Here is a 25,668-nt window from a genome sequence, read left to right on the forward strand (position 1 = left end):
ATTACATGCAAAATGATCTATTATATATTTATTGAAAATAGTATCACAGAGCACAAATGCACATTTTATTCAGAAAGGTCATTTTTTAAAACATCCATTGTAGCTGCTTCACTAACGTCCAGGGGTTTTTGCCATACACACGGCACAGATTTTTTTGATTATGTAGATTTTTTTTTTTCCCTATTGCAGTTTCATATGCAAAGCATGCATCAGCCACATCCATGCTATCTCCTAAAGCAGTCATTCTGAAACCCAATCTGAGGACAGTGCAGACTAAATAAAATTTCATTTTGATTTGGCCTCCCGCTGAGAATGGGACTGCTTTGTTTCAGCCGACAGAACCAGCAAGCCAGAAAGGTATGTCCTGTTTTGCATGGCTGATGGTGTGACTTGAGGATCACAATCAGGCCGTTCATGCTCTCAGGGCTCGGCATCTCATCCACATCCTGTACCGTCTTTCTCTTTTCCTTGCCATTTGCTTTCCTTCTGTGCCGCCTGCCGTCTACCTGCAGGGCAAAGCTATGGCAGACCCTCACACTATTGTTTACTTTGGCATATGTTTAATAGCTGCATGGCTGTTTCAGGGTAGGGTTTTTCCCCCCCCCCCCCCCCCCCCCCGCCTTTGTTTTTTCCCTTCCCTGTCCACATTCACTTTCCTTATTTTCTAGGTGTTGAATACACAAATACTGACTTAACGGAAAATTATGTAAGTACTGCTTGCAATGCTTCAGAGATTTTACTAGGAGATTTGTAATGCAGAATTTTATTGTAAATCTGAGGAAACATTTAACAGCTTTGAAGGACTTCAGTTTTCATAGCCCTTTAGAGCTGTTTAGGCAGAAAAGCAGTCACCCATTATAGTTAGGAGAGAAAAAAAAAAAACAAAACCACTCTTAGGAAGGGGTCTGGCTGCTTTGCCATCTTCACATGCTTTATAGTTACAGCTGCAGTGTTTGGCTAGGGGAATATCAGTAAATATTTCTCTCTCTAAATATTAGTATTTATCTTAAAGCCAGTTTGCATTCCAGGAGAAACTGTACAGCACGCTCCTTGCTGCTGCTGCTGCTGCTGCGGCTGCCCCATCTTTCGGAGGAGGTGTTGGCATTCAGGGGAATGACCACTGGTTTAGCCTCTGGAGCAGCTTTTCGACAGGGCAGCAGGACTTCTGAAAGACTCCTTACGATGAGAACTTACTCCTCAGAAGTGTATTTCTCTGTCAAATCTACACTATCCCTTGTCTGTGAATATTTTTTGGGGAAAAAAAGTTTTTCATGTGAAATAAAATTAGCATAACATTTACCTCAGACAAAAGGCAAATTTTAATTTTGATTACTATGTATTTTAATATGGGCAATGCTCTGTTTTCTTAGTGAGGTAGAGTACAATTACAACTCCAAAGAAAAATTCAATCCTTAACAAAAAATGAAAAATATGTAGCATATTCTATAGAGCACTGACATTATATGGGAATTTATGTCTTCAAGGTGATTTACAAACACAAAATTATTATTGTATACAACATGCCTTTGTGGTAGGTGATATTAGTAACAGCAGGTTGTTCAGCAAAGTCTTACGGAACGTACATGGTCAATTATAACACTCTCTGCTCAGTTTAACAAGTCTTATTCCCAGCTTTTATATTGTACTCCAACTCCATGTCTTTCATTTTATAACCATATTCATATTTCAGTTTCTGACTTTCTGAGGTGGCCAGGGGTGCAGGCCCTTGGCATAACCATGCGGATCTTTAGGTGACAGAGTTTTGTGACTTGAAAATTCACTTTCTTCCCGTATTTCTCAATTAAAAAAAAAAAAAAGGAAAAAAATGAAAAAAGAAAAGTGGTGGGTTGGAGGGCGAAGGCTCATCCAATAAAAGTTTGGAGAAAATGAGAGGTAAAAATTAAATGGCTCAGTGGCCTCCCTGTAAAGAAGGGTAGGCCAAATTCAAGTTTCAGCTGCATGCATCAACCTTGGAGAACTCCAAGAGGATTCCCGCACATGGCAGAGGGCAGGACCTAGCCCTGCATGTTTTGTTATTCAGAGATGTTTATAAAGTGAAATGCAGCTTGAGAAGACTCTAAAGAAGCTATCTGTAGTGATGGCACATTTTCTTTAACAAATTTGAGGCTGCAAGGAAACTACAAAGAGACTATATTTATAAGAAGCAAGAACTACAGCTTTTTAAATGGATACAGTGGGAAAATGATCAGTTCTGTGTGGTTTTTCCTCAATATCTCTAATCCTCCTGCTTCACCCCTCAGGTATTATTGGGATGTTTTCCAAGTTACCAACTCTGCATTTTAATCAGAGTTTATAAAAATGAGTTCCAACTTTACATTTACCATCATTTCATTTCAACAGTTAAATACAAGTTTTAAGAGAAACTAAACTCTAGGTATTGTGTGACAGTGTATCCTAGGTCCTTTATGTCAGAACTCACAGTCCTAGCAGGCTTTTTGTTGCACAAAATTTATTTTATATTATGTCGATAGCTGTATTTAAAAAAAAATTAAATAAGCAGGTACACATGGATCACTTGGAAATAGACAACATTTTGAGTAAAATACTCAAGGAAGTTAATAGAAGTATTCTTTCTTTATTTCCAGGGATTAAGTATTTTTTAAAAGAGTGATGTTCTTTACGGTAAAGGAAAATAATCTTAGCTCCAGAATGTGCTTACTGTTCTGGATACTTTTTTTATTAATTACATAACTCTGGTGTTTAACCAGAAATTAATGCAAACTTTATTCTGCTGTTCTTAGGAGATCAGAGTTCCTTTTTTTAGATTGGTTTGTTAGAGCTGTATCTTGTGGTCATATTCTGGATCAGTAAAAGAAGTGAGTGGGTTTTGGAAGTTAGTTTTGCATTTATCACTCCCACAGAAAGAAAACTGTAAAAATATTAGCCCAAAGTCCAGAAACAAAGACCTCATTCTTAGATAGCTTTGTAAGGCTGCCCTCAGTGGAGTTAGCAGTGTTCCTCCTTGTTTATATTTGTGTGCTTAAGAAAGGAATCAGCTCCAAAATCCCAAATCAGCTACCTCTAACACACTATAATTGCAAAAACCCCAAGATCCTTGTGCATGTTAAGTATTTACTTATGCATTTATTTTTTAATGCAAAGGACTTAATAATTCTCAGTTCTCTGACTTTTCTCTCACTTTTTGTGCGTTACCTGAACGAGGTGACATGACTGAGATAAGTCATATCCATGCCCAGAGTCCTATGGAGGGAAACAGATCATCTCAGACAGAGAAATATGGCAAATTGGGAACTAGATGAACACACTCAGGAGACAAGTGCCTACTCGTAATTTTATATATATGCATACTTGTATGTAAATTAACTACATGATGCCAGTAAATATATGTATGCATATATAAGTGTACATGTACGGATATAGAGATATATATATAGATGTAGGACACTGTCACCAGGGTCCCTGGGACCCACCAATGATACATGGGCAGATACTGTTACTGAGACCATGTAGAAGATGAGAGCCTACATGATCAGTGCATTTCCTGATCTCCAGCCCATCGGAAACTCTCAGCAACTCCACAACTGATTGTCATCTCAGAAAATTCTCCTAGAACAAAATCACAGTCATCTGATGTTTCAGTCTGCCTAAAAACTTGCTGAGGTCAATAGGATCCCGGACATAAAGACTTGACTGCAGGATCAGGGCTTAAAGATTTGGCAGTAGCCCCTTGGGCAAGCCAGGACAGACTAATCAATAAACCTTTGGAAAAAGGTGGCAAAAATCTTTCCTAACACCAGACTTGGGACCTACCAGCAGAATTAATGGACAACTCATTCTCATTTGACTCAAACCCCTCATACTGATGTTCTTACTTCATACACCTGATTTCACCAACACCAATAAAAAAGGTCTGAGAAACTGGTAGGAGATACTATAAAATTACATATCAAGGGGCAATTGACTAGGAGCAGATACTATAAAATTAAATATCAAAGGAAAGCAATAATATCCTGCCAGCAAGTATGAGCATAGGAACCCATTGTGTTCACAGTCCAAAAGGGGTGAGGGGTAGAATTGCTTTGGTTTGAGATGTTTTTACCCAATCTTCTTAGAAATAAAAAAGCAAAAATCAAAGTTAGATTTTTATTAAAAAAAAAAAAGAAAAGGTAAAGTTAATCATAGGCTTACTGTTCAAGTTCACTGGAGCAACAGTATGCTATAAAAATGAATGCCATCACTTAAACCTTCATTTGATAAAGTTTCAGGCTTTCAGAAAGTTACCTTTCTTGTCCACAAAAATAAAGCAGGGCTTTTCTCAGATTTAGGGGGGTATTCTCCACTATAAAGAGGTATTCTTCCTATAATTCTTGTTTTATACAAAAATCTAACAAAACAATCTAAATAGCCGATCAAATGTCTGAGTGTAAACAGAAAACCAGCTTTGGACCAAAGCTAAAGAAGCAGAGCTAACAAGCAGGCATTAACTTTGTTTAGGAGTAGAAGCAGAACCAAAGAGCTTAGCCTAGCAGCTACATTGGAAACCTAATATTTCCTGAGCGGAGAGAGGAGAAGGTAGTTCAGAAACTGTAAAAAAAAAGGGGACCAGAAAATCATATTATTTGTAACATATACAGACTGGTGGAAAATCCACCATTGGATGACTTTTTATCAGAACAAACCTACACCTGGAGAGACTGCTTCTAAGAAGTACAGTTTGAGAGATGTTCAAAGAAGAGAAATTTGAAGTATTGATCATCCAAGTCTTGAATGATTTTCTCAAATCAAAATGCACATTGACCTCCCATGTATCAGGCCATATAAATGTGTTAAGATTTTATTGATTATATTGAAAAAATAGACAATGTGTATTAGTTAACTATTTATCACTCTTTTCTTATCAAAGGTTGAAAAAAAATTTTTGTCTACAAAATATGGGGTGGGTGGAAGAAATTACTAGTGAATGTCTAATGAATATTATATAGCACAGAAATGGACTAGAGATTAATAAAAGCATCCTCTCCTTCATTAACTGTTCTTTACCCTATGGGGGTGGAGAAGGTTAGGTTATAGCAGCATTATGTCCTCACAATAAAAATACATTTAGTCTCCTAGCATCTACTGCAATTGGTTATTCATTATATATAATTTTCTTTATTTTTGAAACCCTTTCCCTCTACCAGCTGTCTGACAAAGGCAAGCATGAAACATTCTGAAAATAAACTTTTGGAATCATTTGCATTCAATGGGAAAATTCCACTAGTAAAATAGTACTCATTAAATTTTTCTAGTGATGGAAAAATCTCAGAAGATTCAGAGGAGTGTTTCAGACAAGTGTAACAGCATCAATGTTTGTCTACAGTGTTTTGAAAAACCGTCTCTACTGTCATTGTACCCAGGAACCTCCAAATAATCACATTTTTTGTGATTTTGTTCTTTAATGATGTCTAGCTTTACTTCTGTCCCCTCCTGAGATTCCTTTACTTTACTAGGCAGAGCAATGTCTCCTCATGGGTGACAGGCTACATTTCAGAGGAAATTAATTCATTCTCCAATCCATGTTTCTTTCAGGAGTAACCCACAAAGTCTTGATGCAGAGCACAGCCACAGGAGGTACGAGGAAACATTTTCTTCCAAAGATTTTTTGTTTGTTTGTTTTGTTTTTTTCTCTCTCTCTCTCCTCTGAATTAAAATTTTCCTAGATACGTGTATTACTCCTTGCTGTGGAGGTAATAAAAGGAGATTCCCACACCTTAAAATGGGAACAAGAGAGGTAGTGCTGTGGGAAAACTTACGGTATCCTCTCAATCGCTTCTTAATTTCCCATGGGAAATCCAAAGTAAATCGAAATAAGTAACTTTAAAAGGGTAAGGAAAAAAAGAACAAAGGAAATAAGATCCACCAGTACTTCAATTGTGTTGGCCATACTGTAAATCATAAACAGATTTTGACCTAATGGAACTGAAAACTTGGAGCTACTTTTTAGTAGGTTGGTGGGGAGAAGGGAGAAGAGGATCTAATTTTTGTGATTCTTCTTTCTCTCTCTCCTTTTTTTTTTTTTTTTTAAGAGATACAGTTAAGATCACAATTTGCGCTTTAGGGAGGTAAGATGAAAAGACTAAAAGCTGCCTCAGTAGGATCAGCTAAAAGAGCAAAATAGATCTGGGTGTTATCAGGTTAACAATGATAACTCACCTTAAGGTCCCTAAAAATAGAAGTGAAAGAAGCACATCAGTACTGAAGAGCAAGGGGGCCAGAACAAAATTCTGAAGATCCCCATAATTAACTGGCAGAGGGTCAGATGAACACTTATTAAAATGCAACAAAGCACAACGGGGTGTCTCAAAGATGGAGTTTCAATCTTAACCATGAATTTCTTGGTTTTGTCAGTTCCAGCCAGGCCTGCCATGTTATTTTAATATGTATTTTTCTCTATATATTACCTTTGAGAATTTTGAGGGGACATTTATGGGGAGAGTTAAAAGGGCAGTTTATAGACAATTCAGGGGACAGGCCTCCTTAGAAAGTATAGGAAGAATGACATTGTGGTGATATTTTAAGATACATTTGTATGTGATATTTGAATGCTGTGAGATAAATGCATCAATTTCCCTTCCAGTTTCAAAGGCAATAGTAAGTCTTCATTAAGAGATAGTGTTCTCCCAGTGCAATATCCCTACCTTACCCTAATGCTGCTAAATACTATATATTGTCAACCCCTCTTTCTACAGCATCAATACGATACTCTTAAGCTGCCTCTGTCAGATAATTTTGATGAGGATCAATATTTCACTTCCCATCAACTCTCACCCCACCCTAATCCAAAACCAGATGTCCAGGCAGCAAATGTAGATAAACTACCTTGAGAAAAAGATTTTAAAGCTTTCTTGGCCATAAATATTGCTTGTTAACACAAAGAGAAGCCTATGTTTAAAACCATAGACTCCATCTAATTCCACATGATTTTAGCACCATTCTGATTTGGCTGATATCTTTTGGTTTTGAGTTAAAATGTGTTGTCAGAATTGGTTTATTAAAGATAACTGAGAAGTAGGGAGAGCTGTGGGGACCTCTGACACCTGAGGAGGATCTGGAGGGGTCAGGGCAAAGGTAGGGCAGGAAGATGATGAATACTTTCTCAGCTTCAACAGTAGAGAGAAAGACGTACCCCATTTCCTAACACTTAGACATGTTGTGTCCTATGTGCTTAATATATTGTTTATTGACATTTAATTAAATATAATCCAGAGTACATTATTACATCAGGATTTACAGACATCTTCTCATAGCATATGTTCGCAAAACAGGAGAACATTATGAGTAGCTGACCTGGCTAAAGTCCTCAAATACATTGTTTTATGGCAGTGTAAATTTGTTAGTGTATTTAAGTCCAGCAATATTTTTTTTCACCAGGTGTATTTTGAACTGCAGTAATGTTTAGCTGCTCATGTGTGGGAGGGGTTTTTTGGTTTCTTTTTTTCTTTAGTAAGTAAGATTATGGCATCTTGGATTTTGTAATTCCTTCATAAATTATTTTAAGTTTCCTTTGCATATGTGCATACCCACACACACATATTTACCACTTGGAGGACAAGTTAGATAAAGCAGAAGTGTAATATCACACCTCCCCTCTCCCAAATGAAGGACTGGCCGTCAGCGGGTACCCAAAGTGTTATGTACTCCCTGGAACACAAAGAACAAAATGCTCTATAGGCAACTGTGAATAATCTGGCCTCAAATCCTCATTGCTGGGTGACTCTCAGTTCTTTTGCAGTTGTGGCTCAAGTAAGCAGCAGTGTTGTGGTGCACTGACAAACAGGACCCCAGTCTTCCAAAATCCTGTCCTCCCAATTTGTTATACTGAAAGGAGTTCAAGTCAACCCTGCCCCCAAATGTGTAACCACAACCTATGATGAATGCAGTGTGGGGTTTTCTAGTGGGAAAAGCAGGGGCTGTAGGTTGTTTAAAACTGACTGGTTTTGCTTCAGTGAAGGAGGAAGAGAATTAAGAGAATAGGAGGAAATGAGAGAAACAGTCATGAGAAGGGTCCCAAGACAAAGCAAAGACAAAAGTCTTTGGGATACAGAATTGATTATGTGGGTAAAAAAAGAAAGCTGGTGAAGAGAAATTTTTGCTCCAGTTTCTCAGATGATTGAGGGGACAGAATTTTGTGCAGTCTTTCCAACAGGATTGCACCAAATGTTATATTGCAGTGTCAGGTATAGTTATAGTATAGTTATAGAGCCAGTCACTGCCCAAAGGCTGCAGTTCTACAGGACCACCAGTACTGGAGGATCCACTTGAACCAGAGGTGAAAAAAATACCAACACCTGTCTGAATCTCACCTCTTCTCTGTATTGCTCCTGCCTTTGCTGTTCAAAACAGAAATCTTCTCCTCATCCTTCTTCCTGTGAGTCCTTCTCATCTTCATTTGACGTCATCTAAGAAGGGTGCAATAAAGAAGCAAGATGAAGGAGGCAAGTCCTTGTTGTGGTTCTGCTAAGAGCACAGGCATGGTTACAGCATGGTGCCCATGAAACCAACAGTCTTACTTCATGTGGAAAGACTGGCTGTTATATGAGTTTGCTCTCTGAGTTTCCAAAAGCACGTCAGAAAGCAAGATGCTCTTAACATGGAGTGGTTCATTAATTTAGTATTGCGATAAACGTATCTTCCTGAGTCAAGATGCTGGAAAGTCTGTCCTACCTACCTACTTGTCCAGCCTTGGATGGGACACTTTTCCATACAGAAAAATACAACAGAACCACCTCCTCTGAGGTTTCACGCTCCTTCCTGTCGTCCTGGAGCACAAGTTCACCAGCATCCCAACCCTTCTACCATCTGTTCAGCCTGCAGGAAGCTACTTTCCAGCAGCTGCTTCTAAATAGAGGGAGAACAATCCTGGGAAAGTCATCCTGCAGGCTTGGCTACCACACAGAAAGAAATTTCCAGGGAGAATTCATTTCCTGGTCCTCTTCCTGTCAGTGGAACGGGATTCCTTCAGCAATAGGTTATTGCCTTCCCACACTGAAATGCAGGTGAATATTTCTGGAAGATCCATTAAGCTTGCTTTTCATTAGTGGCTTCCACACATTAAGTGGTCGGTCCCTGTAGCTCTCACACAAACAAACCACCTCTCACAAACTAGACAATAAAACTTAGAATCACAGGAAAGAGGACTCTCTACATCAGTTAGTCCATGTAAATGGCAGGATCTTGAACGTGCCTGAACGATATCTGCATGACTAGTTCTTGAAATCTCCCAGCAGTGGAGATCCCACAGTTTCCTCAGGTGAGGTAAGTGTTCTTCTCCAGTGCTTAGCTTTTCTTACAATTAGAATTTTTTTCTTAATGTCTAACCCAAATCCCTCTTGCTGTGATTCAAGGCTATTACTTCTTATCCTATCCACATTGGGCTTGTCATACAGATTATTGCCTTTCTCTTACATATCTCTCAGCTGCTATCATTTCTTTCTCAGTCTTCTTTACTTTTAGATAGAATAACTACAATCCCTTCACACTTCATTCATAGGTCTTATTTTCTGATCATTCTCATTCTCTTTTGACGTCTGCTCTCCAAATTGTCCACATCTGTTTTTAAGGACAGTGGTCAAAAAGTGGACACAGTACATCACAAGGAAGCATCACTGGCACCAAGCAGAACTCAGATCGTATGTTTGTTCTTTCTTCCCTAAGAAAAGAGTGTTTTATTGGGTTTAATCCACAGTGCATCTGCTCTTCTGGCTGTAAAGGGTTGCTACGTAATAGCATTTAGATTTTTAATACACAGTTTAGGCAGCTAAGGAATGGCTTTTTAGCATTTCTAGCATTTCAAATGTTCTCCAAGCATTTCTTGCAGAATTTTGTCATCATTAGTATTTGCAATACAATTGTGAGGCAGAGAAATATTATTGTCGCCATTTTTCCAATGAATAGGCTGCAGGACTGCAAAATGTGCTTTGCAAAGGCATATTTTGTCTTGTGCCTTGTGAGGAGAAAAAGCATTGCTGGATTCTTCTGTACAGGATTCTGCAGTGTATTTGAAATCTCCTTGCACAAAACATGATTATTCAATGAGTATGTTCATAGTGCAGGTTTCAAAGCCAAGTCTCTCTTCTTAAGGGCTCTCAAAGGTGCTTAACTGTAAGCTCATATGATTAATATTTTGCTCATTTCTGCATTTTCCATTTAAGTACCTAAGTTTTGGTCTTTCGTGTGCTCCAGAGCACTTTTTGCCAAATTCTTTTATCCCTCTTGGGAACGTTGGTCAAGGAGAAAGGGAGGATGGCAGCTGGAGAAGATAGGACCAGAAAAGAACCTGAGGGAGAGGCTTCAGGTGACAGGAGAGGTTGTTTCTCTGAGCAGAGATGAGGCAGAAGCATCCATCTCTACACTCTACCCCTATCCAGATCATGGAATTTTTCCAAGATTCTTAATTTACAGTGTTCCTCTAATGTCAGCAAACACCTGAAAGCCACTTAAAAACGTGTCTTACTTCCCCCTTGTGGCTAATCCACAAACAAAAGATGGCAATCTACTATTGCTACTAGGTTCTCAATAGCTCAAGTGACAGAGGTCTTCATTGTGCAGCAGAGGTTTCCAGCTTCTAAAGGACTCATGTACAGATCAGAATGATTCTGCCTAACCTCATTTGTGCCATGCCTATTTTCTTTTTCCTTGCTTTTTTGATCTTAATTTAGCCCTCTTGTTTCTATGCATTATAGGCATAGATATGCATTATAAAATGTGATGTGACATCAGTTTCCAGCACTGCTAGGGGTTTTGCACATGATGCAATCTGGTGCTCCAGTGGCATGTTCTCATGTGACATAAGTTGAAATCACAGTGGGTCATAATGCAGCACAACAGGTGCACCAAAATGTTTTAAATGGTTTCTATTCTTTAAAAAAAAAAAAGTCAAGTCAGAATCAAGAACAATGGCAGCCATTAAATTAGTTCTGCAAATCCTTGCAGGCAGAGCAGCTGGAAAGAGGGGATCAGGGAGAGGATGTTTTTTGCTATTTGCAAGGGGGATGCAAATGCAGTTGTGCAGTGTAAACCACATATTATATTTTTTGTCTTTCATGTGTTGTGATAAAAGTAGTTTTCTTACCAGTATAACATGTTTCATTAATACAATGTTTAAATAATTAAATACAGCAACTCTGGAGGCGATGGCTAAGATAAAAGTTTGTAGGCAATCCATTATTGTGATCAGACAGTACTTCTTAAAACCCATGGAGATGTAATTTAGTAATTTAACTTCTGAAGTCAGTTGTTTAATAAACTATTACATTTTAATATAGTTTTGTTCTTGTCAAAGGGAATGATTCATTTCCCCTCTGTCATTTGTTCCAGCTGAAGTTATTAGTGGTTCCAGGGTTGAGGGGGTGCTGGGTTCCTGTTTGAATATCATTACCATGCTGTTCCCACTCTCTAGGTGTTGCCACTGTAACGTTACGTGTGTGATCTTTACTGGTTATAATTATTTTGTAGGGATAGTAACTGCCATCATCTGAGTCTTCAATACTGATATATTTCATTAGGTTTAATTCTGTTGGCAGGGAGTAAGATACTGGTTAAGGGGGATATATAATTAGTTGTAGTAGGATTAAATGAATATTAGTATACTCTAATAATGAGTGTCCCAGAAAGAAACCTGGCAAACTATTAAATAGAATGTAATAGCAGACAAACTAAACATTACCTCTCCTACTATGCGAGTTTGTCATAGTCTTAAATAGATTTGCTTGCTGAAGTTTCAAAATAATCTTCTTGTTTCCTTTATTAAAAAAGCTTTCATAAGAAACATATTCTTAAAAAAAAAAAAAAAAAAAAAAAAAAACAAGGCTGGGTTTCTCTGTATCTGTCTTTCCCTTCCTATGAAGATTTTAGTTGTGTAACATTGGGGTGTATGTTGAATACTGTCTGTTCGGCTCCTTCTTTTGCAAGTTGCTGCCAGCTGATAAAATACTGTTAAAGACAGGCTGGGTAATCATTCTCCATATCCCCATCCATTACCAGTAGCAATTGAGGGTGGTGGACATTTCCATGCTACTTCTGCACAGAAATGCCACCGAAGCAAAGACCAGGATGGCAGCACCCACTGTGTGTTGAGATGGTCATTGCTACTCTCCTGCTGTGGAGACTGTCTCAGTGCGGTGTGACAGGTCCGTGAAGATTAGGGAGCGAGGGCCTTTCTGCAAGCATTTGCTTATCACCGGCCTTGGCGACACGTGTGATTATTTATGGCTGAGTCCTTTACCACAGCACTTATGGTTCTGAGATAAAAGGCACGCACCAGAGTCCCCACCACCTCTCCATTTGAAGAGATGGAAATTGGCATTATTTGAAATTCAAGGAGTTTTTACTGTACACAGGAATAATCCAAATGTGGAACAGGATTTGTTATTAACTGTAAATCCCCTTTCCCCTAAGAAAACCAGAGTAAATGCAGGAAATAAGCTCCCATTTATATACCATAGAGACAATGCTTCATTGTCACTTATATTTTAAAGTCACAAGTGAAAAGTAAACGGAAAGCGGGAGCAAATATCAAGGTGTTAGTAGCATTGATCCTTCCACAGTGCAATCAATAGGAATTTTTGTAGCTTACTTGCAGCCAATGAGAAAAGGCTTACATATACAGAATATTTGATGGTTTATTCTTTAGAGCATGTGTTATTCTGCACCCAAGTCAAGAAGAGGGGAAAAGGCCTTCACCATTTTTTTTACTCTTAGTTCTGCACATTTCATGTTTATTTAATCTTTACACTGTAGTATTTTAAGAAACTTTTAAATATTTCTTTAAGCATACAAAAAAGAACCCCTGTTAAAATAATTCCAAGTATGCATTTCCAAAATGCCCGAACCTTATTGTTACTAGGTACTTGCAAGGCACATAAGATGTAATAAAAGAGTTGCAGACAGAATTTCCTTATACATGCTATAGAAATTTTATTCAGTCCAGCTTAACGCCATCATCTTCAAGTTTCCCCTCACAGAGGAGCATTCCCAAAAAGAATAATATTGTCCCACAGTTGTGTGCAAACCCTCAGGAAAATACTAACTTTCCCTCTTTGCATTTATTTCTTCTCTTTAAATTATATTTAGGACAGCCTGTGCCGTAACCTGCCTGGGGTCCCATATGGCTAAAGCCAGCCTGGCTATCTCTGCATCCCAGTGCAGAATTCGTTGCAGACATATTGTATGTTACCAAACCCACATGGCAGTTCAGCTGTCCTTAAACATGGTCCTCAGCATTGCCCATTCCACTCTTCTTTCATTTATGTTCAAATGATTTTCTGTTTTCATTGACAGTCTCTAAGTTTTAGCCTTACAGGAGACAGTAGCCAGAATGCACATGCTGGACAATTTTGGCTTCAGGCAAAAGATCTTTTCTGTATGAATCTGCACTACCTATCCCACACATATTATTTTCTCCCTCTTTCTTGGTCACTATCTCTCAAACTATTTGACCCAGATAGACATTTCCTTCCAACCCCTAAATTGCATGCACTGGAATCATATTGAATAAATCACACTGAACGTTTGTGTCCTAGGAATATTTGTCAATAACATTGTTATCTTGTTTTATTTTTCTTCTTCTTCCTGTGACTCTACAGAGGAGTGTTGCATGCAGCCTGTTGCATGCTGCGACGAGTACAAACCTAAAGTGATTTAAATGTTCTCTATTAGCATTTCTTTGCTTATTATGCCCTATGAGCTTTACAAAAATGATTTCTACATAGGAGAATGTAGGTGCAGGGGAAAGCTAATTTTCTATCAATATGCTAGTCTTATTGTAAATGTCTGCCAAACTAGATCTCCCTTTTTTCAAATTCACTTTGGATATATGCACATAAATCTTTGTAAACTACTATACGTTGCATGTGCAATGCTGGAGGTATTGGTTGTGTATACAAAAACAAAAGCTTCCTTGTTTTTCACAAAGTGGAGACATAAGAAACAATGGTGTTCTTGATACCTATGCATCACTTTTAGCATTATGGTAGCCTAGGCACTGGCATAATAGAGGCATCAGATAAAATAATAATACTCAAATGATGTTTGCAAAGTTGAGCTCATAAATGTCAAAGGTGATTTGAAGTGGACAAGAGTGAGTCTTAACAAATCAGCTAGGGGCTGCTGGCAATTGTTTCTGTTCTCGGTTCTTATTGAAACTAATATTGGACAAATTGAAAGAGTGATTGCCTTAGAGCCTTCGCAATGTCTTCACCAATCTGTTGCCCATTTCCATAAAAAATGGGAGTGAAAATGGCAGCTGACTTCTTTTGACCTCTCTCAATTTCACTGTGGCTCCTGTCGGAGGCCTGAAAAAGCAGTTTTTCAGGCAGACCATTATCTGCCATAGCAAGTTAGTTCGCAGAGAAATTGAAAAATATCGGTCAAATAATCTATTTAAGCCTGGTCTTTCTGTACGTGTTATGATCTGAATGGTAGCAAACCAGCAAAAAAATAAAAGCCTCAACTTGAAAGTGGATGAACAAGTGGAGTTAGTTCCTTTACCAGACATTTTCTTTCATTATGTCAAATTCTTCTTCTGTCCCTCTGTCCTCACGATTTGACTGTCAGCGTTATAGTAAGATAAGAAGCTACTGGGAGTGCCTGAATGCTAATCCTCCTTATCTTCCCGACTTACTAGTTTCTACCCTTCTAGAATCATGGGTCAAGAGCTGTTTTGCTCCACTTGCCTTGCTGACTCATTTCCCTTCCATCTATTATCTTTCCTTAGATTAACCAGTATCACCACTTTGATTCCATAAACTAGTTGCAGAAACACCTCCTTCTTCTAAGACTTACTTTCATGAACTTTTTCTTCTTAGAAACTTGCAATCCCACCAAAGTTTCTCTTCACTACGAAGGCCAAGACCTGTCTTCCGTGCATATCAGAAGTGTGCTGACACTTCCTTTCCCTCAACTTCCTCCATAACCAACGACAAAGATATTAGTTTCCCTTGAAAGCAAGTCAAGCTATCTAGTACAGGTTTTACTCTCAGGAATTGTGTTTCTCTTCTAGAGGGAGTTTTGAAGAACTCTCCTAACCTTCATTCATCTTTCAAGTACTTAAAACTAGGTAGAGAACTGGAGGCTCCATGCCTTTGGGGAGCCCTTAAAATGAGTGCCTCAAGACCCTAGTCCATGCTGCAGATCCCTCAGCCTAACAGTGCTGGGATTACCCAGAAAACACCTGACTGCATCAGGTGAGCAGCTTGGACCCTATTTCTACCTCAGCTGTCTTCTATCAAGCTGATTCTTTCTGCCTCAACCCCATGTAGCTAGAAGCTATCAAGACCACTACAGTCCTCTCTTCCCTCCCACATCTTCCAGTATATGTGTCCTTTATCGTCTCCCAAATTAGCTGTGAGTTTCAGAGGTTCTCTTAGAACTGCTTCTAGCTATTATTCTGCATGAGTTTCTAGTCCTAGCTTTCACTGACTGCTGCCTGGTCACCAGCCTCTTCTTACCTTGGGGAAGCAGATATCTTTCCTCTTTCATGAAAGATAGGCACTTCGTGGAGATAATCATAATTTCATCTGGGAAAGGAATTAAACCTTTTTTGACTAACCAAGGCAGTCACAGAGGACTTTTCTTGCCTTAGTTTCATGGCTAGAAGTGCCCAGGTGCCCTTAAAATTTCATTTGCTTCTGAACATAACCTTTCCTGCTGTGAGACTGGAAAAAGACGTAATGTTTGTCTTTGGAGTATCTTAACTAAAGAATTTGGCTGAAATTTCAAGGTTAGTCTGTTGTTACTGAATATATGATTTCTCTTGTAATGAGTTCTGCGTTGTTTAATGTAACATGATTGCTGTATCAGAAGCAGATTCTTTAAAAAAACAGATGCACAGTTTTTCAGCAAAAATAAAAAAATGTCTGCTTCCTTTTGCATGAGTGGAAAGAAACAGTTTAGACTTCAGAGAATTCTTCTCACTTTTTGCCTTCTTCCATTGTGAAGAACCACTGTATTTAATTAAGGACAGAATTACCAGATACACTCAGACAAAGAGCATCGGAGCCATTTGGTTTATATCAGCAATCGTAAGATAGCAGTAGGAAAGGAACTGTGTGAACAATAGACACTAAAGTAGCAAAACTGGAGACAGTTACAACTGCCATTCTGAGACCCATTGGAGATAAGTTATTGAATGACCATGTTATAAAGTTATAATGCCACAGCAGTAGCTCAAGCTTTCTGCAGAGCTATCCTAGTTTCCAATGGAATTAACACATAGTTGTCATGTTACTGCAAAATATCCTCCTGTAATTGGGAACTCATTAAGTGATGTGCTGCAACTAGGTCGGACCATTCCTCTGATTCCTGATTTCAGAAAAGTTTATTTTCATACAGGTGCAAAGTGTAAAGGTACATAACTGGTTGCTAGGCTCAAAATTTGACCTATTTTTTTGTCAGATTTTACTACTGTGTGACTTTTTTCCAACTGATTGTTTTCATTTTATTTCATTTATTTTTATTTTGGTTTGATGGACTCCAGGGCTATCCAACTACTAAGAAATAATATAACCAGATAAGTGTAGATTCCAACTAATAGTGTTCTCCCTTGCAATGCTTCGGTGTTGTGGATCTATGGGGCTTGCAAACTGAATATCATTCTTTCACTCACAGACACTCTTCTACTCCCATGAGGCTGCTATATTAACCTCCTACTTTTCTGTCTGTCCTTTGTACAACTCAGATTTTTTTTTTTTTTCTCTATTCCCCTGGCACTGAGAATGACCCAGTTCTGATCAGAGGTTCTCAGTAGTCAGAATCTAACTGTGGCACGACAGTCTCATAAAGATATGCCCGAACCTCAACTTGACCATGGTTGTTATTGCTACAATTATTATTTCACTGCATGATGTAATGCATAGATATTTCATATTTGTTTACTCCAGAAGAATGAACAAAACAAAATATACCTTTTTCTGGGTTTGTCAGTCCTCCATCTTGTGCAGGATTTAAATATCAGACTATCAGTGATATGCAAATCCCCTATAAAGACCTCCCTCGATATTTAAGGTGAGAATTGGGGTACGGCCTGGTCCCTTTACTTTCATTGGGGCCAAGTTTTTGATCTTGGTGTTTTGGTTTTCCCTCCAGAGATTTTTCTGCATTCACAGAGGAAGATGTAAGATTTTTTGTATAAGACATGAAGTGCCTAACAGTGAGGATAAAACAGGACTCTGTTAGCTACTGCAGACAGCTGGGCTGACTAAATTGCTCACCCTCCAGGACAGTTGCATTCTGTGCCTTTGCAGGTTCTGGGGCCTTAAAAACAGCATGGTTCACCTCTTGGACAGACATGGCATTAGGTTTCAAAATCCTCATCCTTAGCAAGAAACCAGAATAAAAGGGCATTGTGGCAGTCAGCAGCATGGGAGGTAGGGCTCAGAGTGGTTGGAAAGTGAGCTATCTCTGCAAAAGTATTAAGCGTGACCTACTGTCCTCTTCCTCCATTTGCAGTGCTGTGGTCCAGCAGGTTTGCAGTCTCCAGGGTCATAAATCCACATGCATAGACACTTTTCCTCCATCCCAGCAGTTCCCTTTCTGTAAAAGTACCATTTTTGCACTGTTCCTCCATTGAGTGGTAACAAACTGTGACGGTGCTCTGGACAAGACACGACTCATCCACAAGCTTGTGAAAGGGTGAGCAGGTGGTGTCCTGCCCGCCCCACCTATGGGCACCAACAAGGTGGACTATTTGGGGGCATGACATAGACCTTCCTTCCTGCCTGTTTGCAGGAGTCATGGCTTGCCTCAGACACAGCTTTGATTACTGTATTCTGCAGTACTTTGTGGGCGACAGGCTCTTTTCCAAAATGCCTTTCTCACGCAGACATCTCGCCTTTCCAGGCATGCCACCCTTCTTTTTTCTATTCTCAGAACATTCTTTTTCGGGGGTTCAGCGGCAGTGCAGCAATCCCCTGAATCTGACCTTTATAAAAGACTGGGAAAGGGTAAAAATTACGCCTTTTTACTCTGTCCTTTACTGTGCCTTTGTGATTTATAAAGAAACAACAGCCACTGAGCTTTCTCACTTTTATCTTTGTTTTATTTTTAACTTCAGCAATATCAAATCTTGATACCCTTCCCCCCTTTTTCATGAAGACTTTCTAGGGAACTTTGTAACTGGCAGTATTCAGAACTCTTTCTCAAAGGGCTGACTGAGCCTTTTTCTCATGTGTTTGTCAGGAATTTAAGTTCTGGAAGTGCTTATGGGAAAAGTAACACTTTTAAAGAGTATGATTTAAATGTCCCACCCTCCTGTCATTAAACATCTTCCAATCTTTTGTCCCTTTTGATGTCATAATCCTAGCAGTTCTCCAGACTCCTGAGGACTTATCTAGGGGAAACATGGAAATCAGTACCTGAAAAACAAATGGGTTTGAAGGACAGAAAAGAATTTTTGATGGTTTATTTATATGTTTAAAGAGGAGACAGCAAATAAGCATATATGTTTATATATGTATATATATAGAGATATAAATTTCACTTTTAAGTTCTTCTATACCCTGGTGTTTGCAAACGGGAATGAAGAGGCAGTTTTAGTATTCTGGTTAATAGCACAGATTGATTATCAGAATGCCAAGGCTTTTTTTCTACATCATATTCTGTTGTGGGTTTTTTTTCTGTACTTACGCATGTATATCTGGCATAATATCAAATGCTATGTAAAATTCCATAGATCTGAATTGCACTTTCAACTTGCCAGTCGTGTCAACTTTAGATATGACTTTTATTTTCCCTGCAATGTCTTACTTTTAAATTATGGATATAAAATAGCAATTAGAGTACTGTGTCAATCAGTGTCCACTATTTCAACCTGCTACTTTCACTTAGAGCAGCTTATACATTACACTCTATTCATGCTGTGGAACTGCCATACCCTAGAATGAATACAAACTAGGGATAAAAAGCTTTTTGTTTCAAGGCTCCACAAATGTGGAATCAGTTACCAGTTGATTTAAGAACAATTGGGAGCTTTTCCTGTTTTAAGATGGAACTGAAACAATACTTCGTGATGACTAGAAGTCGTTATAATTGTTTTAATTGATGTTATTCTAGTGTTATCTTGGTTTATTGTTTATTTATATGCATTTGTTTATCACAGGTCATGCTTGAAAATGGGCTTTCATCTCAATTTACATAGTCAGCTAACAAATATATGTATGTATGTGTATCAGCTACACTTGTTTATATCTGACAGCAAAACCATATGTATTCTACATATATTTCTTGCCTTTATGTTTGTGCTATCGATTAAGACATCTGAGTTTGATTTCAGCTTGACTTTTAAGTTTGCAGGACAAACCAAGCAAGTATGTATCTAATAATATCAGTCAAATTATTGTTTGGCTCCCAAAGCACAAATCAAGTTAAAGCATTAACTAAGCACATGTTACTGTGCTTTTATAGCAGTTCACTCTTTAGTTGCAGGGTTTTACTCCTGCACTATGTTGGCTTTAAGTAGCAGTAGCATTCAGATATTATTTTTGTATCTCTAAAGGCAAACGATATATTAAAAACAATGATAAAACTGCTTGTAGAGAAATACAGTCTGGCGTCAAGTATTTATTATCATAGCTGATAAAGTAATGGCATGTTTAATTTACACTCTCTGTGAATGATAAATATCTGCATAAGTATTCCTACCTGTCTTTACATATCCAGCAAGTAAACCAACCAATGTATAAGAGGAATAGAGAGGAAGAGCAAGTCATTATTTCATCTGTTCCATTTACAAACTCAGAAGTCACAAATGTGCAGCTGGGAAATGTGTTTGTCTCAAAGCTTCAAATCTGTGACATGTTAATTCATAAATAATTGCAGTCACATGGTCTTCCTCGAGGGCATTAGCTCAGTATTCCCAGTACAGTACACTTACTTGTAATAGAAAAGAGAAGAGTGGACAAAAGTGGTTTTCATAAATCAGATAAAATTGCTCAATAAATCCAAAACATCTTTCATTATTTCTAACAGAAAATGAGCTTAGTTATGTAAGCAACATTTTTTAAATTGGAATGGTCTTTGGAAACTGGCAGGTGAGGAAATAAAGGGCAAGGCTACATTATTTTTTGTTATGGAGTCTGTCAGCTAAAGGTTTCACAGCCCTGGACCAAATAGTGCTCTGACTTGCATCCCATGCTAACCCGTGGATGACCTTATATCCAGATACTAAATACTTCTGTTAAACAAGACCACTTTTCTATCGGGACAGTCATATGATAGCATCGCCTGTGTCATTGTCTAAATGCAGCTGTTTGCAAAAATATAGGCTTTTTCCCAAAAATTTTGTCTTTGGTACTCTGACTGCACAGTGAATAATGCAGTATGAAAGGAACCTGAAGGAGCCGTTAGGGTCCATTGTGTCAATCCAGCTGCTACACACGCATATTAAGTCCACATTTAAAAATGCTTGTGATGCTTTTTCTGTTTGTTTTGTTTTCCAGTCCATTTTTAAACATTCATACTTCTTCCTTTTTCATTGTCAGAATACCTAAGCCATGCTGAACTAGCCTTTGGACAAACTTCAATTTAAATTGAAAACCATTTCAGTTATACGACAGTAAGTTTTTTTTTAAATCAGGTGAAATTTAGAGAAAATCATAATGATTTAGTACAAAATTGTATTTCCATTGGTTATTAAAAAAAAGCATCTTGTCTCATCTGAGAGCTCATTGTCAGGCTCCAGTCAGCATTGGATTTAGTCCCCTGAAAGTAGGAATTAGAGTGGAAACCTGACTGACCCTGACTGTAGCTATTATTGTTCAAACCACCACAAATTTCTCTTTGTAAGAATAGTGTTTTGTTCAAATATCAGATTAATTTGCTGTAGACATATGGTTGTCATCCAAAATTTCATATTTCTAATACTTCATTTGCTAGAATACTTTGAATTCAGAAAATCAATCTTGTGAGTGTAGCATAAGTACAGCATCACAAATGAGAATGCCAAATTTAAACTGTTTAGTCTGGGAATTTATTGCTGGCACTGGAATGGTTGTTGGCAGAACATGTCCATATAGGGGGTTCATTCAGCTACTTCATTTCCAGTCTATGTCATTAAGCAGTGGTTTGAGGACACTTAGTATTTCAATGCAGTAGACAACAAAAAGAAAAACATGTCTCCTTTCCCTTTCTGTTTAATTGTATACTGGTACCTCAGAAATTTGGCTTAAATATTAATCTGATTTGCATTTATACATTGGGAAATTCTTAGAGTAATTGAGAAAGTTTGCCATTAATATGAGCTGTTGGTGTCCTGGATTTTGATACTAGTCCTAATGCTCATTTTGCAGATGCTCGTGCACGGTGGTTTTCTCTTGAATTTTAACAGCCAGAGCTACATATAGGATGTCAAGCAAGCAGGTAGTGTCAGGCTAGGAGCACTATGTTCATGAACAAGATTTACCTTAGCAGTTGTCATACTCCATGCAGAGAAAGTGTAGATCTAGGGTATAAATTATGCTTTTACTAGTTAATGGAAAGTATGGGGATGAGGGTTTCAAACCTTCAAAGGGCTGTAAAGACAAACCTTGCCCTTACCTGCAGCACACTGCAGAAAGGTGTCAGACACAACCAGCCATTACTTAGACTCAAGAGTCACCCTGCAGCTGCGAAGTATGAAAGCTTCTGTTCCCAGCTGACACTCCAGATGCACACTAGTCATCAGCCGGGCTGAGGACGGGAAACATGGTCACATCTTTAAATGCATAAAGTGGATATATATCAGTATTAATCTGAGCCTGGAAAACATATATCTGCATTTTCTCTTTCAGATGAAGTCAGGGATTACAGATAGGGGAAAAAATTAACAATAGCAAATAAACCTCTCCTTGTACTGCACGGGGTCAGAGAATCACAGAGCTATTTATGAGCAAACACATCCCATGCAGCTCATTCAGCCCAGTCTTTTTTGTCCTTCCCTCATGTATTGTGTCAGGATTGATTTCATTAAACTTAAACCATTGCTGATAGATCGACATTAAGTCTGGCCTTAAAATCCTGCAGTGGAGGTGATTCTGGAAAACCCCTTGACGGTTTGCTCCATGACCTAACTGTTCCTGCAGTTGTAAAGTTTTTCCTAATATTTAACACTATTATCTATGTTGCAGCTAAAGTCCATTACTTCTTGTTTTGCCCCCCTTGACTGATGGGAACAATTGGTCCCTGTCCTCTTGGTAACACCCCTTTATGCAATTATCGAGAGTTATTATGTCTCCCTTTTGGCTTCTCTAGACTGAACATATCCCAGTCTCTTAAGCTTTCCTCCTGGGCCTTATTTTCAACACCTTATATCATTTTTGATGTCCTTCTTTTAAGTCCTTCTAATTTGTCTGTATCTTTTGAAAAATGTGGTAGCCCAAACTAAATACGGCTCTCTGGATGAAGCCTCAGCCAAGTCAAACAGAGCGGAAAAACTGCCTTCCTTGTATTACATACAATGCTCCAATTAACAGAACCTAGTGTAGTGTTTGTCTTTTCTGTGACAGCATTGTCTTTTTCACTTGTTCAATATATTGTCCATTATCACTACTACTCCTTTCGCTGGAGTTTTCTGATCTAACTGGTTATATCTGTAGCTTTGATTTTTCTACTCTTAAGTTGTTCCATCATCTGCTTTGAGTTTCCATACGGCCACATATGCTTCCCATCTTCATACTCATTTGTATGTGGCTTTGCCTTATCTGAATCTTTGTCCTAGTGCCACTAATGTACCCGTAGCCATTGGAGTAATTTTGCTATATCATCTTTAGGATAGACTTTTTCCAGCAACTGAATACTCTCATCAGCAATACCAAAGCCCCATGAGAAGCTTATCTCCATACCATTTCAACTATTTCTACAGTGCATGTAGGGATTAAAAAATTATATCTCCTTATATATATGTTTTCTTCTTGGAAAAGGGATATTTGCTTGTACGTAGTTAATCAATGATCTATGAAAACAGCAAGAAGGCTAGACTAGAATTATCCAAAACACAATTTTTCTTATTTGCATGGACTTATGGTATTTTTGATGTGGTATTTCCTTCCGCCTTAATTATGAAATCAAATATTCAGCAATTTCCCACAAGCTAGAATTTCAAAACCTCATTTCAGAAACGCGGACATGTGATGTTCCAGAACTGGGATATACATCCATCCCAACTCACCTGGGAGGCAGGCAGGAGGGAAAGCAGCCACTACTGAACGCCAGCCCAGTGACGCTGCTTTTGCAGGACTGGCCTGGGGCTACGCAAACTCAAGCTAATTCTAGGCTTGCTGGCATAAAAGCCTTGAGAGACCGTTTTGTGTTGGAGCTGCTACAGTATTACTCTACTGAAACCTAGATTTGGGGAGCTGCAGCTCAAGTTTTCAAGGCTTCTCTTTCTTCAGCGGTAAACATGGAAGACTTCAGAGCCCCAGGATGGACCAAAGAAATATTCAAATCAGATCTTTAACAGAGCAATATTTGTCAAAATGGGGAAATGTTCAGGCTTAGCAAACTGATATTTTCTCCCAATACATTGTTTTGTTAGGAGCTCTGTGCATGCACTAACACAGACTCCTGAAGTACCTTGGTTTATCTGCATACATCTGAATCTTTCCAGGGGTTTTCATAGGATTCTTGCTCCAGAGGAGAGCTCAAAAATTCCTTTTACTCTTACTTACCTTTTATTTCTCTTACTCACCTTTTATTTCTCTTATTCTTTATTGTGTGTGAAAGCATGCTCTTTGCTCTTGCTGGGCTAACGAAGATTTATAATGTCCTTTTCCCTCTTAACATGAACCGGAACAGTTTGCCTTACTCAGGTTTCCAGAGGTATGTCTACCTCACTTGCTCAAAATGCATTCCCAGGAGCAGACAAGAGCACATTGTGCCTGCTCGCAATCCACACCAGGGCCTTGGGCAGCCTGCCCAAACATGCCTGGCAGGGTGCTAACCACCTACTTACATATTAATACCACCTAAGAATGCCCTGTGTGTTTGGGTCCACAGGATGTTGCATGTGCTAAAGAAACGTGTTTTCTGCTCAGGCGTTCACTGGGCACAGAGACGGGTCCAGCCTGGAGGACAATCATGGGGCACTCCTCGGAGGAAGAGTTATTCCTTCTCTCAGAGGTGAAATGGCATTGCCAGCATGGTCAGTCTCAGGCATTTGAAAGTGAGGAGGTAGGCTACCCAACATATGAGATTTTACAATATATTCATAAGTGTATGTAAAAGGGACAGGGTCCTTTTACTTATAGATGTTGATATTTATAACTTGATGTATATTTCTAATGGGAGGGCATTACTAGGGGGAGAGAGAAATCCTTTTCTTTTCCTTTTCTTTTTTCTTTTTAAAAGGAGAAAAGGAGAAAACAAAGTCTCTCTTGCTGGATTCTCACTCTGGAAGTATGAGACAGCACTAAGGTTTTGCAATAAAATGTTGATAATTCCATATGGTAGAAAGTCCATGTAAACAATGACTTTGAACAGGCCACATGCCGAGATGGTGACACTAGGTTAGGGTAGCTATCCCCTCTAACACAGCTGTAGCTTATATCAGCAATAAAGGCTTTCTGATGGTGTGTTATTCACCAATTCAAAAAGCAAAAGAATTTTTACCAATAACAGTACTTTTAGATTAATATAATTGCTTAAACATTAAAGCTTCTGCAGCATAGCATTTAACAGCACAGATAAAATTAAAACCATGAATAAACACCCCACCTCAGATTGACATTATTTTACCAGCCATTCTTAATATGGATCTGGCCATTATCTTACCACTGCCTATGTCAATAACATTGCCTGTATGAATAAAATGTTTGCTTGTACAGTTGGTCTATATTTCAGACCCAAATCTCCCAAATGAGAGTGGGAGTGAAGCCCAACATACTGAGTCATAGTAAAGTTCTTTTCAAGGCCGAGGAAAATGTAACTCCCAGAATAAATTACCGTACACATTTTCTTTTGGGCCAGTTACCACTTTGTAAGAATCATTCAAGTGCTCTTATCTCCTGTTCTAAAAGGCTTGCTTTGACATGTTCAAATGTTAGCTGCTTGTTACAGGAAGACTTACTTTCCAGGAATACAAAGATTCAGTCTTTCATCAAACCGTTCGTAGCGGTACATTTACTCTCCCTGAAAAAATTGTTTCTGTTGATATAGTTCAACTACACTGAAGAAGAAGAAAAAGTTCAGTTCTGAGCAGATGGTTAGAATGACTGACTGCAAGCCAGGGCTAAGAAATTACTAAATATTGCTTGTGTTAAGAGCAGTGTAATTTTTCTATATATCTCGCTTCCAACTCTTTAGCTATTTTCTTCCTCCTCAAGAAAAATAGGAGTTAGGAACTATTTCAAGATGTTTTCTTCCTTTCTTTTTTTTTTTTTTTTCACCCTTGTTTTTACAATCTTCTATTTATTATAGGATTTTTCAGCAGCAGAGGAACCACGAAAAGTTTTGTTCCGTGATGTGGGAAGTAGTTCTCCAGAAGCAAGACCAAGATAGGAATCTCCCTTATTTTATGAGCATACAAGTAAAAGGCTCTCAAGACATAGATGACTCTCTTCATTCTCAAACATTTCTTCTGACTGATTTTAGACAGCTAAATCTATAAGTCTTCAGTGGTGTCACTTTTTGGAAGTTTTGTTCTTAACATATTAGGACTGATGAATAAGGCATGGGACATTC

At 38.4% G+C, this 25,668-nt stretch overlaps 1 long non-coding RNA gene across 1 annotated transcript in view; it reads left to right on the forward strand.

Annotated features, from left to right (window-relative positions):
* The first annotated feature begins 261 nt into the window (after positions 1-261).
* LOC148055806 (uncharacterized) overlaps positions 262-25,668 on the forward strand; it is a 40,222-nt gene continuing 14,815 nt past the window's right edge. The window contains exons 1-2 of the long non-coding RNA XR_015704657.1: positions 262-357; positions 669-706. This is a non-coding gene — a long non-coding RNA (uncharacterized LOC148055806). The remainder of the gene's footprint in view (positions 358-668; positions 707-25,668) is intronic.

Source organism: Nipponia nippon, unplaced genomic scaffold, assembly GCF_047370975.1.
Source record: "Nipponia nippon isolate SJK-2023a ecotype South Korea unplaced genomic scaffold, ASM4737097v1 scaffold_2, whole genome shotgun sequence".
Taxonomy (NCBI): Eukaryota; Metazoa; Chordata; class Aves; order Pelecaniformes; family Threskiornithidae; genus Nipponia; species Nipponia nippon.